The following is a 17,291-nucleotide window of genomic DNA, read 5'->3' on the forward strand; positions in this document are numbered from 1 at the left end:
ACAGACAACTGCTCTTGCTGACACTGTGACAGGCATCTCCTGGCATCTTCCTCAGAATTGTAAATTGAATCCAACAAGCGTGCACCATCTCCTCTGTTGATTCAGTGCCTTCTTCTGGAGAAACCGCTGGGGTCAAGCCTTCTTTGCTGCAAAGCCCATGACCTCCTGAGGTGTCCACGGGTGAGAAGGAAAACAGTAAGAGACTAGACATCCCCGAGAATGTGGGCAGGATGGGGCAGCCCATCCAGGCTGGTAAAGCAGGGTCAGGGCCCCTGCCAATTAAAACAGTAGGAGACACAAAGTTTCAATGAGGCTGATGATAGAATGATCTATAGAAGTCCAGAAGCCTGGGTAGGAGAGTATTTGGTCTCTGAGTATTTATGTGGAAAGCAGTGTGTTGGGATGGGGTGATTTCTTCTCTGTCTTACCACAGCTCCTTCATTTGCAAGCTGTGGGACCTGAAGCCAGTTAGTCAGCCCCTCTGACCCTCAGTTTTCTCATCTGTAAAAGGGAGAGAGTAATTCCTATGTTGGGGAGTGGCAGTGAACATCTGATGAAGAAAGGTAAATGAAAGTACGCTAAATACTGTGAAAGCTCTAGGTAAATGCCACAAACCATGAACAGTGAGAATTCCATCCCTGTAGGGTAGTTAAGGGAAGGAAAAGGTAGTTTCCCTGAAGCTTTGAGAATCAGACCATTAGAGAGGAATCCCAATGGTGGGTGGAGAGGAAGGGAGCAGAGTTGCTTCCTTCCTGAGGGAATGAACCTCAGCCCTGCTGGGATAAAGGATGGGAGACAGGGCACCAAATGTTCATGATCAGTTCAGTCTCTTCTGGGCTGCCAGTGTCGACTGTGGTTTCCCCCTGCACTGCCAGGACCATAGTGTGGCTCCAGCCTGTTATTCTCTCAGGTTTCTGGAAACACAGAGGCCCTGGGAATATCCACCTTGTAGACTCTTCTCCAATGGCTTACAGTATGCCGTGGTGTAGTGTCTCTCAAGCATCATTGAGATTAAATATTTTAGAAATCATCATGTAGTGATTTACAGCAATAACAGTTTGAGCAAAAATGTTCAATAGTCCATGCTAAAATCTCAAATATTAATGTAAATTCTAGGACCGGTTGCCTCGTACAACCTATGATCTTCCAGTAGAAGCTCCTGCTATGAGCTTCTATGGCACACTCACTCCCTACCCATCTTGCTGCAATGCTTGTCCTCCTTGGAGAGGAAGAATCTTCAACAAAATTGATGGAACACAACTCAAACTGGCTTCAGCCAAAAAGAAGAGAGTTTCTTGGCTCAATCACTGGAAATATCAGTGGCGTGGCTAATTTCAGGGCTCTGGGTCCCTCTCCCTTTCTTGGACCAGTTATCTCCCCTGATGGGCAAGATCACCAGCCTCCAATGCTTACATCCTCCTGCTGAGCAACACCAGTGCAAAGACAGGGTCTTTCAGGGTAGCAATGGCAGAAAAGCTCCAGGGACATCCTGAGGGGCTCATCTTTAGTCACATGTCCATTCCTGAACCAATTATTGTTGTCAGGAAGATGGGGATCCTCTGATTGACCTCTTGGAAGGAGTGAGCCTCCTTTCTGGGCCACAGAGAATGCATTCCCTGTTGGAAGGGGAGTTCTGCCTCTAGAAGAAAGGGAGGAGTGAGTCGTAGAGGACAAAGCACTGAGTCCTCCTGCTGTACTTTAATGTTACAGCCTGTTAACTGTCCACACCAAGCCCTCACCATAGCACCCTCAGCAAAGTGGCATGAAGCCAGTGCTTCATCTATATCTGTTGAATTAATGAATAAAGGAACAAATGAATGAGATGCTCAGCCAGTTAGGTGGTAAATTCTGCATCTCTAATGGGACCTCCTATTATTCATAGGTATAGCACAGTTTCCTTTTTTAAATTGAGGTGAGATTTGTATAACATAAAATTATCCATCTCAAGACGTACAATTCAGTGGTATCTAATACATTAACAATGCTGTGCAACCAGCACCTGTATCAAGTTCTCACACATTTTCAGCATCCCAAAAGAAACCCCCCTGCCCATTTAAAGTTAGTCACTCCCCAGCCCATGGCAACCACCAATCTGTTTTCTGTCTCTATGGATTTACCTATTCTGGATATTTCATATGACATACTATTTCTTGAGCACATTTATGGGGGCAATTTTCTTATAGTTACCAAAGAAACTGAAGAAAAAACTTAGTCCTTCTTTTATTTTTTAAAAAATATTTATTTATTTATTTTAGAGAGAGACAGAGCGTGAGCAGAGGGATGGGCAGAGGAAGAGAGAAAGAGAGAGAATCCTCAAGCAGACCGCCCAGTGAGCCCGAAGCCCAGCACAAGGCTCCATCTCACCACCCTGAGATCATGACCTGAACCTAAATCAGAAGTCTGACGCTACCCAACTGAGACACCCAGGTGCGCCAACATTATTTCTAATATATGGTTGCAAACAGCACAGATCGGCTGGAGCCGGCTTAACTGTGAAAGCGGAGGGACTGCCAACCCACCTGCAGTCAAGCCTCGTCAGGGGGGCTGGTTGCCAGGATCTGAAGACTTGCCGGAGCTCTATCTTGGCTTTCTGCCTCTTCCCATCCATCAGCTGCTTCTTTCTCTGCTAAGATGGGTTCCCTCTGCTTTTTATAATATGTGGCAAGAAGATACCCTCTCCCCAAATGCCAGGTTAATACCCCTTCCGTTCTCACCACATTCTGAGGCTCTGTGTCCACTCCCTAATTTCTGGGAGAAGGAATCAAGTGAGCCACCTCGGACCAGGGGTTCTCACCCCTCCTGCTCCCAGTCCCATCCCCTACTGAGGGCCTTGGGGGGCGGGCAGGGCCATCCTATAAGCCCATGAAGTTGCCCTATGGAGGGCAGAGTCCAAGTCAGCAGGGAGAGGACCAGCGGCCACTCACAGGCCGGGGCTTCTCATCGGGAGACCTGCCTGTTGCTCATAAGCCAAAGGGCTGCTCCGGCCTCCCCGAGCACGACTGTAATTGATTTTGCTTCAGAGGATTTCCTGACCCTTCTTGAGATAATAAAAAGGACTAACATGAAATTCTCCCAAACAAAATCAATTGCTTTCCTTTTCCCACCAGAAAACAGGGGCAGTCTGAGTGAGCAGACTCCTGAAGCATGGAGCCAGGGCCCAGGGGAGGCAGGCTGTCCGGTCCGGGGGCTGTCTGTGCTAGTGTCAGACAGGTTTCAGGTGGCAGGCGGAGTCACGTGGGTCCGAGCTGCAGGCCCCTCCTGGACCTTGGCCCTATTTCTTGGGCTGGGAGGTTTTCTATGCCTCCTGATACAGTCTTTGAAGCTGGCCAGCTGCCTGGTGCCAGAACGGGAAGCGTGTGAAGCCGAGGCTCTGGCATGGTGGGGACAGGTTAAAGGTGGCGACTCCCAGCCACTGTGTTCATAAAAAGGCACCTTCTGGGCCGCAGTCAGGAGAAGAGCCTCAGTGTCTTCAGGTGGGCAGTAAGCATCTAGCTGTTGCAAGCTCTAGACTGGCAGCTAAGCAGAAAGAGTTCTCTGCTCCGAAAGCAAGGACTAGGGGGCTCAGCAGCCTACCTGGAACTGTACTTCCAAAATCCAAGTGACCTCCAGCCTCCAGCCCAGCCCAACCGAATGCCTCTGTAGACTCCCCAGGTTGAGGAAGGAAGAATGAGTGTACACTTCGCAGCCAGGCAAAGCTGGGGATTCTGGTTCTGCTTCTTACTGGTCTCAGGACTTGGACAAGTCAATCTCAGCTTCCTTATTTATTAAACGAGGCTGATAATGTATGTCTTTTGTTCTGTTGACATAAGGATCCTATAAGGCACAGAGCTTAGCTTGGCACTACAAAGGAGTTATGTTTATCCTGGAGAAACCCAAAGTGTTGAATATATGATCATAGCCATGTAGGATCCACACCTGCTGCGTTGGCTTATCTGTGCCCTAGCTTGTACCTTTAGTTGTTGGTGGTCTCCGGGCAAGGGACTTCAATTCTTTTGGCCTCAGTTTTCTTATCTGTAAAATGAGGTTGTGAGATAAGATTATCTTCTAGATCCCTCCTGGCAGGGAAGCCCAGATACAGGGGGTCCTCTGGGAAGGAGCATGGGGCATCCCCAGAGCCTAAGCCTCTAAGGCTGGCCACTTACGAGACTGTTAGAAACTGGAGGTGCCTACCTCTGAGAACAGCAGTCTGGAAAGACCTGAGCACGGAGGGAGTGTTTTCTGTGTGTGTGAAGCCAAGAGGCTGCTCTACCATTTGACTTTCCAGATTTTGTGCTTTGCTTAGAGAGCTTGCAGTTGCCAGTCCAGAAGACTTGTGAATTGCAAAGAGTTTTCAATACCAAGTGCCACTTGAATATGGTAACAAAGATGACTTGTTCATACTGGCGGTTATAATGAGTATAGGAGGTTATCCTTTTAAAATGACTTTTCCATGCAATTTTAGAATGGAAAATCAATATTGTGGAAGATCACTAACCAGAGAACCCAGAGCAACAGTATCGCCTTAGCATAGTCTTTTCTTTGGAGGTGTATGAAACTTTGTTCGCAATGCCCAAGAAATGGGTTTGGGTATCATGCAAGAGCCAGGTTATTGGCTCCATCCCTCACAAAACTCAATCCATGGTAGTCATGTGACGTGGTCAGTTGTTTTTCCTGGGATCCTAGGCTGACTTCAAGCCTCGGGGAGTAGACTGCGTGTGTGTGATATACCCCTGTGTGTGCTGTGTGACCAGAACTTCCAGGCACTGGGTGAGGAGGCTACCCTGCAAAGGGGAGAGAGCACTGGAGCTGGAGACGGGAGCTCTCGGTCTTAATTCTGGTACATCTTCTTTGCTGTGTGGTTTTGGGCTAGTGGTTTCACCTCTCTGAGCTTCAGCTTCTTGGTCTGTAATTCGGGAGATAGCCTTGGGCTCCCTCCCTCCCACAGAAGGTGGTCAGGAGTGGGGCATGAGATAACATCTGTTGAAAATGCTTTGCAATCTATAAAGCTCTCTGCACCTAGACCTGTTCTATGAGGCATTCTGCTTATTGCAATCACTGTTGCTGGTTGATTATTATAGTTCCTTGTCAATGAGGATACCATCAGTCTTTAGCATGAAATAAGGGATTCTGGGAGGACTTGGGGGAGCCCCGGAGGAAGGCTGGTGCTTTGTTTGATCATTTATACACGGTCACCCAACAAGGAAGTGATGGGGTCAGTCTCTGACCTTGCCTCCACCCACGCAAACTCAAAATCCTCAGTGGTCTTTGAGCTCTGCTCTGTGGAGCCTGAGATTGTTGTAGAGGCTTCAGGGATTCTGCAAATATCTGATCATCACTGTTGTAGAAGCTGGGGATATAGTTGTGGTGTTATTACTTGTACCAACTAGTGGAATTTGAATCCACACGTACCTCTGTATCCTCGGTTATCCCCAGATAGGAGCATCCTAAAGTGTCCATAAACAGCATGATCAGGAAAAGCCTCCAAACCCCTGTGACTGCATAGAATTCCTCTCCTTCTCTCCTTCCTGGGGTTTGGTGATCTCCCGAAGAGCACACACTCAAACGGTGCTGCTCTAAGCTTTTTAGGCAGGTGATGTGGGGAGACAGTAGAGCAATAGCAGGATGCTCCTCCTTGCAAAGTGCAGGAGTAATGAATGTGGCAGGAGGAGGGAGCGGGGCAATTCGGACTTCATCATTTGGCAGCTCTACCTCCTGAGAATACCTTGTGGTTTGGGAAATGACCCTTTAGGCTCTCTGTAGCATTTTTCTTTGAATAAATGACAAACATCCATCATGTAATACATCCCTTGCAACATTTCAGCCTGTCATTGATGACCTTATTGGAAAGAACATTTGATTTAAGATTTAAACCTTTCACGACAACCTCTCTTAGCTTGGATACATACATTTGAAATAAAATTAATATGGTTTTAGCCTGCGGTCAAGTAGTAAATCCATGACTTTTCCAGAAAAGAATCAGCAATCTCCTCTCCCCGCCTTCAGTTCTTTAAAACAAATGTGCTTAAATCAACCCCCACTGGGTCGTGGAAATATAGTTAGATGACTTCATTCATTTTTGACCAACTGATGGTATATTCTCTGAGGTGTCAAAAGAATTATTATCTTATTTTAGGAGTCAAGGTTGGAGCAGCAAGTGTCTGTTATTCTCTCTGATAGCTGTACATCAGATTCTAAACTGATGGTCTCTGTGGCTGAGGAAATGATTTAAGTCTGGGAAAAACGACACTGAATATTTTAGTGGTATCTGATAGCTTCTGTAAGGCTGAAGAGATGTTGCTTCTGGTAGAACAGTTACTTTAATTAATATACATCTGTCTGCAACACCTTAGTGCAAACATTTTAAATCTCTGATGGGAGAGATATGGCCTTGACCTTGGAATCCTTTGCTTAGGATGTGTAAGTGTGTGCACTAGGCATTTCCCAGCTAGGCCCATTTATGGGTGGTAGGGACACCAGTGCAGCATTTCTCTACTTTTATGAAAGAGCAGCCTCTTCTGGCTTCTTGCCAGCTCCTTGGGGAGGTCTCTGGCATGGAGGGCAGTGATGGTGAGGTGCCTTCCCTGAGGAAGGAACTGACTCCCTTATTGACAGGGGATTGAAATGGGGAGAGTGCCTACACTTGTGCCGGTGTTCTGGTCCTGTGCCAGGCACTGTTGCAGGTGCTACGCATACGACAGTGAACAAGGCAGATGTCCCTGAGCTCATGGTGGTGACGTCCAGGGTTGGGGAGGGCAGATAAGTCAACAGGCAATTGCTAGAAAGTTGATGAACTCAGAGAAGGAAGTATAGGGCTCTATGGGACTATATGGCAGGGGGAACTTACCTGGTCTGGGGTTCCTGGAGGCCCTCTTGGAGGAGGTGACATTTATGCTGAGGCCTGTGGTCTGGAAGCATGGAATGTAGGCTATGAAGCAGAGCTGGCTTCTGCTCACATCACCTTGCAGAGACTGTCATGCGGCTCTTATTCCAGCCAACTCCTCTTCCCAGGGTTGTGGCCAGAATTGCCTCCACCCCCACCAACCTTTCCCAAAAGTTTATATATATCATTTCCTCTTCTCTTAGGTGGAGAGCAGTACCCTCCCAGGTAGTCCCCATTTCTTCTTTGCACATGAATCACTGGTGGGTGGTGTCAGTGACTCTTCAGATTTCCAGGACAAACCTGAATCCTCTGTGTTTAACCATTCTAAGACCTCTGTCCTAGATGAAGAAAGGATACATACCCGAGGGCTCAGACTGGGTTAACAGTGAGGTAATGGGCCAAGAAGACCAACGCGAGCTCATTGGAGGCCTCACAGGGGACGCTTTGGGACTGGTGAGCCTAAGAGCTATGGTGAGGGTTGCACAGCCCCAGAACAGCCGGCAGACTGAGCTCCTTCAGGGCACAGACGCTTGGACCAGGCTGACCTTGGTTGTGAGGCTTTTGCTGAGTTTGGGGTGCAGTGGTTCTTCTGTGTGAAGGGCACAGCATTTCAGAATTAATCAGAAATGTTCTCCTTGAGTTAGCCCAGGACCTCCTTTGCAGGCAGGTGGAGGAGACCCCCTTGTCTTGTATTCCACTTCCCCGGGGTAGGGGTGATGGTGGAGGGGTAGGGGCAGTCTTCTCCAGGACCTTTTCTAGGGGCTCTCTGCCTTGTTGCCGACCCTTGCCTTCCATCCTGCATGGGCTCTGTCCCTGCCCCCTGCCCCTATTGGTCTGGCTTCTCCTGGATTTGCAGTCACACTTAAGTCCTGGAATTTGACACCGGGTCCTTCCCACGCTCAGCCTTTCATGCTGAGCCCCAACCCTGTCCTGAGCATGGGGTCTTTGCTCCGGAAAACCTGGGACAGGCTCTTGTCCCTTTCAGCACAGGCACGGGGCGTGGAGAGACACCAACTGGCAGCGAGAACTCCAGGTGAAAATGAGCACCTGCCCTGGAGACCCAGATTGCTGGGAGACCCGCATGTGGGGAGTGGGTGCAGGAGCTTGGCCACCAGAGGGCGCAGCTCTTGAAGGAAGAGCTGAGGGCCAGGCCTAGGGAGGGAGGAGCCATGGGGGAGCCAAGGGAGGGACTCTGACCCTCTAAGATTTGGCTCCTCCTTCTTCACCTGGTACCCGCTCAGCTCTGGCACAGCATCCCCTTTTGCTTATGCTGGAAGCAGGGAGCCTCCTTGCCGTCCCCCTCCCCTATCCAACCCATTCCTGGACTCTCCCTGAAACTTCTGGAACCTGGTCACGTCTTTCTACCCAGCTGCCTCTGGCTTGGCCAGAGTCCCTGTCACCTCTCCCCAGACCCCTGCCCGGGGCAGCCTCCTAGGAGCCTCTGCCCCTCTGCTGCATTCTCCACACCAGTCCTGGAGCCGTCTTTGCAAGGTGCAAATGTGCCCAAGCCGCCTGCCCTTGCACTGGAAGCTTTTCTGCTCCTGTCACCTAGAAGAAAATATAAGATCCCCCACTTGGCCTAGGCGGCCCTTATAGTCTGATCCTGGCTCATCTGTGCAGTCTCACCTCCATGGGCCTCTCCAACCCTGGGCTGCAGGTGCCTTGACTTCCAGTCACATGGTCATGCCTGGCTTTCCTTTTTTCTTTCCTGAGAGCCTCCCCCGTCTAAATGAGAAGTCTCAGTTATACTTTCTTGTGGCACCCCATCCTTTTCCTTAATTGTACTTACATAATTTGCAATAACATACTCATCACGGTGATGATTGTCTTACCTACCTCTGTACACTTGTGACTAGAAAGACTAGGGATGTTTCGTTCAATATCCCTGAGCAGAGCTGGGCACACAGGAGACAACGATATTTATTTACTGAATGACAGGGATGGCCCTCGGCTCTGCCACCCCCGAGGATAGTTGTTACCCACCCATAGATATTTACATTTAATGATGAAGTTGGGGTGCCTGGGTGGCTCAGAGGTTGAGCATCTGCTTTCTGCTCAGGTCATGATCCCCAAGTCCCATGGTCGAGTCCTGCATCGGGTTCCCTGCAGGGAGCCTGCTTCTCCCTCTGCCTGTGTCTCTGCCTCTCTCTGTGTGTCTCTCATGAATAAATAACATCTTTTAAAAAATGATGAAAGTTAAATAAAATAGAAAGATTCAGTTCCTGGGAACCTGGGTGGCTCAGTCGGTTAAGTGTCTGCCTTTGGTTCAGGTCATGATCCCAGGGTCCTGGGAAGGGGCCCCACATCATCCGGCTCTTTGCTCAGTGGGGACCCTGCTTCTCCCCGTCTCTGCTGTTCCCCCTGCTTGTGCTTTCTCACTCTCTTAAACAAACAAACAAACAAACAAACAAACAAACAAAATCTTTAACAACAACAACAACAACAACAACAAGAAAGCGAGGTTCAGTTTCTGCTTCCACCACCGCAGAAAGTTCTACTGGGCCGTGCAGTGAACGCCTATGCCTCTTGGGTCATTCACACAACTGGCTAAGAAATGGAGTTTCACTTTTGTGTGGCTGAATTTAATTTCTAGCTCAAGCCCCTCTTGTGCTGGGTGAGGGACACTTTCTGTCCTGCCTGGGGTCCCTCTCCCTTTTCCCATGGTGGGACAAATGCTAGGACTCTCATGTGATGCCAGAGTTTCAGGGGGGAGTCCTCGTCCTCCTCCTCTAGGCCTCGGCTCATGGAGAACAAATACTGCTGAAAGCCTCGTAAAGAAAAGGAGCCACGCCAGCCCTCCTTGCCCCCTCCCCAGCTTCTTTCCGTTCCCCCGAGGCATCCTTTTTCATTTAAGGAAAAAGCTATTTCTCCAAGATCATAAATAATATGTGTTTATGGCTCTCTCTTGATTTGTCCACTTTAGACATTTTCAGCTTAATTCCTATTATGGGAGATGAGAATTTTTTGCTTTTGTTCACCTTCTTCAAGTCACTCATTCTTTCAATTTTCTTAGAGGTTTTTTGACAGCACAACGATACTGTTAATATTCACTATAGAATGCACTCTGATCCTAGGTCCTTTTTTGAACAGCTCTTTTTTTTTTTTTTTCTAAAGATTTTATTTATTTATTTGAGAGAAACAGCGAGACAGCACAAGCAGGGGGAACAGCAGAGGGAGAGGGAGAAACAGGCTTCCCACTGAGCAGGAAGTCCTATGTGGGGCTTGATCCCAGGACTCCCGGACCATGACCCGAGCTGAAGGCAGATGCCCAATTGAATAAGACACCCACGCACCCCTGAACAGCTCTTTTAAAAAGTTAATAATTGTTGGGCACCTGGGTGGCTCAGTTGAGTGTCTAACTCTTCGTTTCAGCTCAGGTTGTGATCTCAGGGTCATGAGATTGAGGCTTGATTCGGACTCCATGCTCAGCGAGGGAGTCTGTTTGAGATTCTCTCTCCCTCTCCTTCTACCCCCACCCTTGCTGTCTTCCCCTCTCTAAAATAAATAGATCTTTAACATAAAGTTAATAATTGTGACATTTTATTTGTTTTCTTTGCATTCCTGGTGAAACCTCCTTATATCCCTAATAATTCGGTAGGGCAGTTTTTAATACAAATTTGCATATAAACCTTTTATCACCCCCTCACCTCCCCCCAAGGAGAAAAAAAGTTCTTGGAGTCCTTTGTGCTCCTGTTCCACCCCGTCCTGGCCCACTGAATGGCCATACTCCTGGGGGCCCCCTTATTTCTCATCTGTGCTGGGAACTCTGTTTCCTCAACCTGGTGGTTCTGTTTGTCATGATTTAGTCCTTCATGTTGACCAAGTACAGCTTCTGGCAGCTCTTGAAACAGGATCCATGGGAGATGAAATGTTTGAGTCTATGACTATCTAAAAATATCTTTATCCTCACCTCACACTTGGTCGATAGTTTCACTGGGGGCAAGAATTTTAGACGGAAAATAATTTTTAGTCAGAATGTTATATGCTGCTTCATTATTTTCTGGCTTCCAGTGTTGCTGTTGAGAAAGTCCCAAACTAGCTCATGGTGGTAGTGGTGGGAGACAGAGAGAGAAAGAGAGAGAGAGAGGCCCACATAGAAACTGCAGTGTGTCTTTCATAACCTAGTCCTAGAAGTTGCTAGACTTACTGTTGCTTCTGTGATGTTCTGTTGACCACACAGACTGACCCTGGTCCAGCGTAGGAGGGCATAACATAAATGTGGGTGGCAGGAAATGGGGATCCTTGGGTGCCATCTTGGATCTCAGCTATCATAAGGTCAATGTGTTCTTTATATGGATTTTCAAGAAGTCCACCATTTACCATGCACCACGTTCCAGGCTATTTTTTTTTTTTTTTTTGCCTCCAATCCTTTTTGCCTTTCTGTAGGTCTGAGGTGATGAACTGGTTTGCTTTTTATGATCTCTTTCTCTGGCACTCAGCTTTGACCTTTCTCTGCCATGTCATTTTTCATTCCTTTATTCTTCTCTATTTCTATATGTCATGGTTTGACTTTACAGATAACTTGTAGCCTCATTAATATGGAGTTTATGTTCCTGTATCTTGCTCTCTTTATTATCTTGGGATGAGTTTTGAGAAGGGAAGACAGGGGGTAGAAAGAATTTTTGTTCTACCATTTTGGAATCAGAAGTCTTTCCAGGAAATCCCCAGCTAGTCAGTCCAGTTTTACTCTTCTTCATGTACCTTCTATACCCCCATTCCACCCAGGATTTATGAATTTTCAGTTCAAAAGCCAAGAATTGACTCATTTGTTCTCTGTATTTTGCTATGTGATCCCTTCCTGGAGATGGTTAGCATAAAATGAATGCTCAGAGTTGTGAAGAGAGGACAAAGGGTAAAAGAAATATATGGAGTTGGGGTATCCTGGTTATTCATCAAAATGTGTTATTCTGATATAACAGCTAAAGATTAGAAAAATTAAAGATCAGGAACATTGGAAACTTTAGAAACTGGGCACTTAGTCAGGAGATATGCTTTCAAATTTAAAATGTAAACCACAGGAGAACTCCAGTTGGAATGTTAGGAATGAAGAGAAGGAGAGTCTGGCAAGTTAACTCTGCAACTCCAAGAAACCTTGACACACCAGCATTTGATGACTTGGGCAAAATCTAGCTGACGTGATCATTGGGTTGGTCCACTCACTTTACAAATGGGGAAAGTGAGGTCAGAGAAGGCAAGGGACTTGACCAAGGTGGCTGAGTCAGTTAAGAGCAGAGAGGGAATCTGAACTTTGGCTTTAGCTTTGGTGCTTTTCTCACTGTACCAAGAAGACTTTGACATTTTAATGGCATCCCTCCTTTCTTTATAATTTGGGAATGGTTTTGATAATTATCTACCTACCTCTTTTTTTTTTTTTCTACCTACCTCTTTATTTCTGAAGAGCAAGAACATAATTTTTACTGATATCCAGATGGCCTTTTCTCTGCCATCAGCCTTGATAATGGCAGTTCTGTGCAGGGAAGAAATACAGAAGTTTGGGAAGGGCTGTTTAGAGGTAAACAGTCGTCCTTATGTCAGGACTTCGCGGAGCCTCTGCCTTGTCAGTGTACACTGGAAGTCTCCAAGAGATGTACGGTCAGTCTGTTAGTCTACTTGGGTTGCCATAACAAAGTCCCCCAGACTGGGTGGCTGGAATCAGGAGATTTATTAGTCTATAGGCTGGAAGTCCAAGATAAAGTTGCCATCAGGATTTGTTTCTTCCAGGGCATTTCTCCTTGGCTTTTGGATGGCTACTTTCTTGCTGTATCTGTCTTCAGGTGGTCTTACCTCCGTCTGTGTGCCTTGATGGGTCTCTCTGTATCCAAATTTCCTCTTCTTATAAGGACACCAGTCAGATTGGATTAGGCCCATTCTAAAGCCCTCATTTTAACTTTTTTTTTTTTCAAATGTTTTATTTATTTATTTGAGAGGGAGAGAGAGAGAGAGAGCGAGCTAGCAGAGGGAGAAGTAGATGCCCCGCTGAGCAGAGAGCCTGATATGGGACCTGATCCCAGGACCCTGAGATCGTGACCTGAGCTGAAGGCAGATGCTTAACCGATTGAGCCACCAAGGCTCCCCTCATTTTAACTTAATCACCTCCTAAAAGCCCCTATTGACAAACGCAGGCACATTCTGAGCTACAAATCAGGGCTACAAAACATGAATTTTGGAGGGGATACAATTCAGCCCCAAATGCCAGTGTTTCCCTGGCTTAGTGGGTGGTGGAGTCCTTCACAGTATTGAGGAATCTGTGGTTGAGGGGACATTCTACAGGAAATGGTGCTCTCAGGAAACACAACAAGCAGGCTGCAGCTGAGAAGGTGCAGGACCTTGTACCAATGTCCAAAGTTTGATATGACTGATCTTGTGATGAAAATCAGGAGCATGTGATGGTGGGAAGGGATAGAGCTGACTAGAAACAGAAGATTTTTTTTTTAAGATTGTATTTATTTATTTATTCATGAGAGACACAGAAGGAGGCAGAGACATAGGCAAAGGGAGAAACAGGCTCCTTGTGGGGAGATGGATGTGGGACTTGATCCAAGGACCCCAGGATTGACTCGAGCCAAAGGCAAATGCTCAACCACTGAGCCACCCAGGCATCTGAAACAGCAGCTTTTTAAAATTTTGGGGCACCTTAATGGCTCAGTGGTTTAAGGGTTGGTCTTGGGCTCAGGTCATGATCTCAGGGTCCTGGGATGAAGACCCATGTCAAACTCCCTGTTAAGCAGGAAATCTGCTTCTCCCTCTCCTTCTGCCTGCTGCTCCTCCTGCTTATGCTCAGTCTCACCCTCTCAAATAAATAAATAAAATCTTAAAAAAAATCAGAAAATTAAAATTTATTTATTTATTTATTTATTTATTTAGAGTATGGGGTGCCACATAGAATGGAAGGCAGGACTCTGGGAACTGAGCGCCTGCTTCTCTGTTTCTCTAGGCCTCTGATGTCTACCTCTCTCTGCTTGGCTTCATTTAGCTTTACTCCTGTTCCTGAGGGAAACGGCTTTCTCCATGAACCAACCCCATCTCTAAACAAGAGAGTATTTCTTGCAGATCTAACAGAAAAACTTACATTGTGGGATTACACTGTGGAGAGTTATTTGGTTCTTTTATTGGCTGCAGGCTAGATATAATCCAGAAGTGGCGAATGAAAGAGTATGGGGCAACCAAAGGTAGAAAGAGCCTTATCATGTTGTGGTGATACTGGAGGAAGGACACAGTGATCTGGCCCCACGGCTTGTGGAACTGTACAGGGAAGAGAAGTCTCTTTTGGTGTGTATGTTGTGTGAGTCAGGGCATGTTCTGTGTGTTCTTTTAGGTGATGGTCTCTCAGGAGTAGCCACAAGAGAAGACCCGGGAGAAGCTCAGGAAAATGAGGTTTATTATACTCACACATCACAGAAGTAGGAGGCATGCCATGCAGGGCCAGATGGGGAAGCACTAGTGTTGATCAGGAGGTGGAAAGGCAGGAGTGAGAGGAATGCCAAGGCCTTGACGTTTATAGGAGTTTTCAAAGGCAAGGCAGGGCAGGGTAAGTAAGCAGTGGAGGATCAGCTATTGATGGGCCCCAGGCTATAAAGCTGGCCCCTAGTTGCTAGGTACCTGGCCCTGGGATGAATAAAAACATTGCCTCCTGGGGTGCATGGGTCAGACAGGAGGGGTATGGCTCTGGATAGGTTAGTTTGCATATCAGAGGCATATTCCTGGCTGTCTTTTGCTCTCTCTAAGATTTGGCTAGGTGAGGCCCAGGGTGAGCTCTGGTAAGAGAGGATATAAAGGCAACAAAGTTCTGGATAATAGGTCAAAAACACCTTAGGTGCCGAAGAGTGGCCCTTGACAGAGGATTTGCAGCTGAGTGGTGGAGTCAGTCAGCACTTTGGATCTTCCTTCTTTTTTCCTTCCTTTCCTTTCCTTTCCTTTCCTTTCCTTTCCTTTCCTTTCCTTTCCTTTCCTTTCCTTTCCTTTCCTTTCCTTTCCTTTCCTTTCCTTTCCTTTCCTTTCCTTTCCTTTCCTTTCCTTTCCTTTCCGTTCCTCTTTCCTTTCCTTTCTTCTTTTCCTTTCCTTTCTTTTCCTTTCCTTCCACTTTTGGGGTTCCTGCCTTCAGAATCCCCCTGGATCCTGTCATGCTCAGTGGCTCTTGGAGAACACTATGCCCATCTTTCTTTGTGTCTGAGAGTAGGTGGCCTCCATCATTCATCTACTCAATAGTGTTTTTTTTTTTAATGTTTTATTTATTTATTCATGAGAGACACAGAGAGAGAGGCAGAGACATAGGCAGAGGGAGAAGCAGGCTCCTCATAGGGAGCCTGATGCTGGACTTCATCCTGGACCCAGGGTCACAACCTGAGCCTAAAGGCCGATGCTCAACTGCTGAGCCCAGGTGTCCCCATGTTCTTTTTTTCTTAAAGATTAATTTATGAGAGAGAGAGAGAGAGAGAGAGAGAGAGAGAGAGAGAGAGAGAAGGGGCAGAGGGAGAGAGAGAAAATCTTGAGCAGACTCCCCAGTGGGTACAGAGCCCGATACAGGGCTCTATGTCACCACCGTGAGATTGTGACCTGAGCTGAAATCAAGAGTCGGATGTTCAGCTGACTGAGCCACTGACGATGGTATCCAGGAATTTTCTGAGAGTAGATTGTCTCTTTGGCTCTGTGGGAGGTTCTGGGAATATAATTCTGACCCTTAACAACATGTGGTCAAATTAGAGGGCAGGTGAAGTCTAGTGGTCCTGTTCAGTGAGGTGCGGAGTGATTATTAGTCTTTCTTTGGGCCCCATTGCTATTTTCAAACCATTTCTCATTCATCCTCACAGAAAAATACCTTTCTCCTCAAGGGTTGTCTTCATCTGGACAAAAGGCCAAAACAGCTTTAGAGAGCAGTTGTCGATGGGCTGGGCTTCAAAGGATGGGCAGTTCTTCCAGCTGAAGAAGGTGGAGGAGAGACTAAAGGGCCATAGAGACAGAGCAAGGAGCAGATCATTAGAATTTTAGGCTGCTGGGTACAGCTCTGTTTCCTTCGGTTTCCAATGAGATTACCCTCCTGGTGCCAGAAAAATGCCCCATGGCTCATCCCCTGGAGGAATATTTTCCAGCTGAAACTTTCTCCATCTACTTTGCAGAGTTGAGTCTCCTAGTAACCCTTTTCTAGGCAATTTTGTCCTCGAAGGCAGCAGAGAAAGAAATCAATGAACTGCAGGGGTCCACTTAGCATTAAGGCCGATTTCAAATGGGAAAAATACAAGGATAAATGTCTTTGTGCGAAGGGGGGTTCTTTTTCATAATTGTGTTTGCATAGGTGGCTCATGGCTGGAAGATTTCCCTCTGGAAAAGGTTGAGTCTTTTTTTTTTTTTTTTTTTAATGAATCCCAGAGGAAGTGTAATTCACATGAAGTCTGTAGGCTCACTCTGTAGTTTAACCTGTTTATAAAAGCAGATCTTAAATTAAAAAAAAAAATAACAACACGGCTTGATATTTTCTGAGTTGTATGGTGGTTGATCACCCCTAATTTCAGGAACACTGATGCGGTATGCAAGAGAAGAAGCCTTTGATTAGATTTAAATGGACATCTTGAATAGAGTCTAAAATGGGAAAAGAAAGCAGAACTGCCCTTTGATTCTACAAAAATAAAACCAATTTGCCTTGAAAAAACTTATCTCATTTTCTTTCTCTTTTCATATTTGCAAGTTAAATAGGATTAAATCCCAATCAGCCATTCATTATATACTTGCCAAATATGTAGACTGAGACCTGGCTGAGTGTCAGATCTACTCATGGCCAAGTTGAGTGTCAGGTGCTTTGATTTATAGGGAACTTCAGGAGCTGCTTGTGGCGTCATCTTTTCCTACTCAGATAATGTGTTTCCCCCCCCCCCCACCCCTCATAATTTAGAACTCCATCTCTTACATCTATAGACAGCAACATAACTTATGAGAATGCAGAACATGACCAAAGATATTGGAGCACATAACATGAGGCAACATAAAAGGAATACATAAATCCAAGATATCTAAAATCAATGGCTCCTCACCAAGTTCTAATATTCACATTTTGATAATTATTTTAACTTCTATTTCAGTTTTGAGACCCTACAGAATGAATACTTAGGGTTTTTCTTCTTTGCCACTGTGGATAAGATGTTTTGAAAATGAAGAATCTGCTTTTGTGGTGGCCAACCTCCGGTGATAGCAGAGTCCTTCCCTACCATGGTCACCTGGGGACAGAGATGTCAGAGTAGATTAAGTGTTTGAGAGACTAAAGGAGATTTCATCAGCCTCTCTGTGTGCCTTCAGAGCATGGTCAGATAGTCTTTATTGGATGGAAATAAAAATGTCTCTCTTTTTAAAATTTTTTTTGGGAATGAGAATTTTGGCTAAAATAAGGCAGGAGGACTTCTATGCTGAGGACTTGGTAAAGGGAAACACCAGGGATAAATGTATG

The 17,291-nt window shown here is 46.3% G+C and overlaps 1 long non-coding RNA gene across 2 annotated transcripts in view; it reads left to right on the forward strand.

The window, feature by feature from the left end:
- LOC119873430 overlaps nt 1–17,291 on the forward strand; it is a 44,972-nt gene that overhangs the window by 5,177 nt on the left and 22,504 nt on the right. The window contains exons 1-2 of one of the 2 annotated variants that reach the window (XR_005364046.1): nt 511–563; nt 2,256–2,427. This is a non-coding gene — a long non-coding RNA (uncharacterized LOC119873430). Of the gene's footprint in view, nt 1–510; nt 564–2,255; nt 2,428–17,291 lie in introns of those variants that run through there. The other variant, XR_005364045.1, reaches the window with a different exon arrangement.

Source organism: Canis lupus, chromosome 9 (assembly GCF_011100685.1).
Source record: "Canis lupus familiaris isolate Mischka breed German Shepherd chromosome 9, alternate assembly UU_Cfam_GSD_1.0, whole genome shotgun sequence".
Classification (NCBI taxonomy): domain Eukaryota; kingdom Metazoa; phylum Chordata; class Mammalia; order Carnivora; family Canidae; genus Canis; species Canis lupus.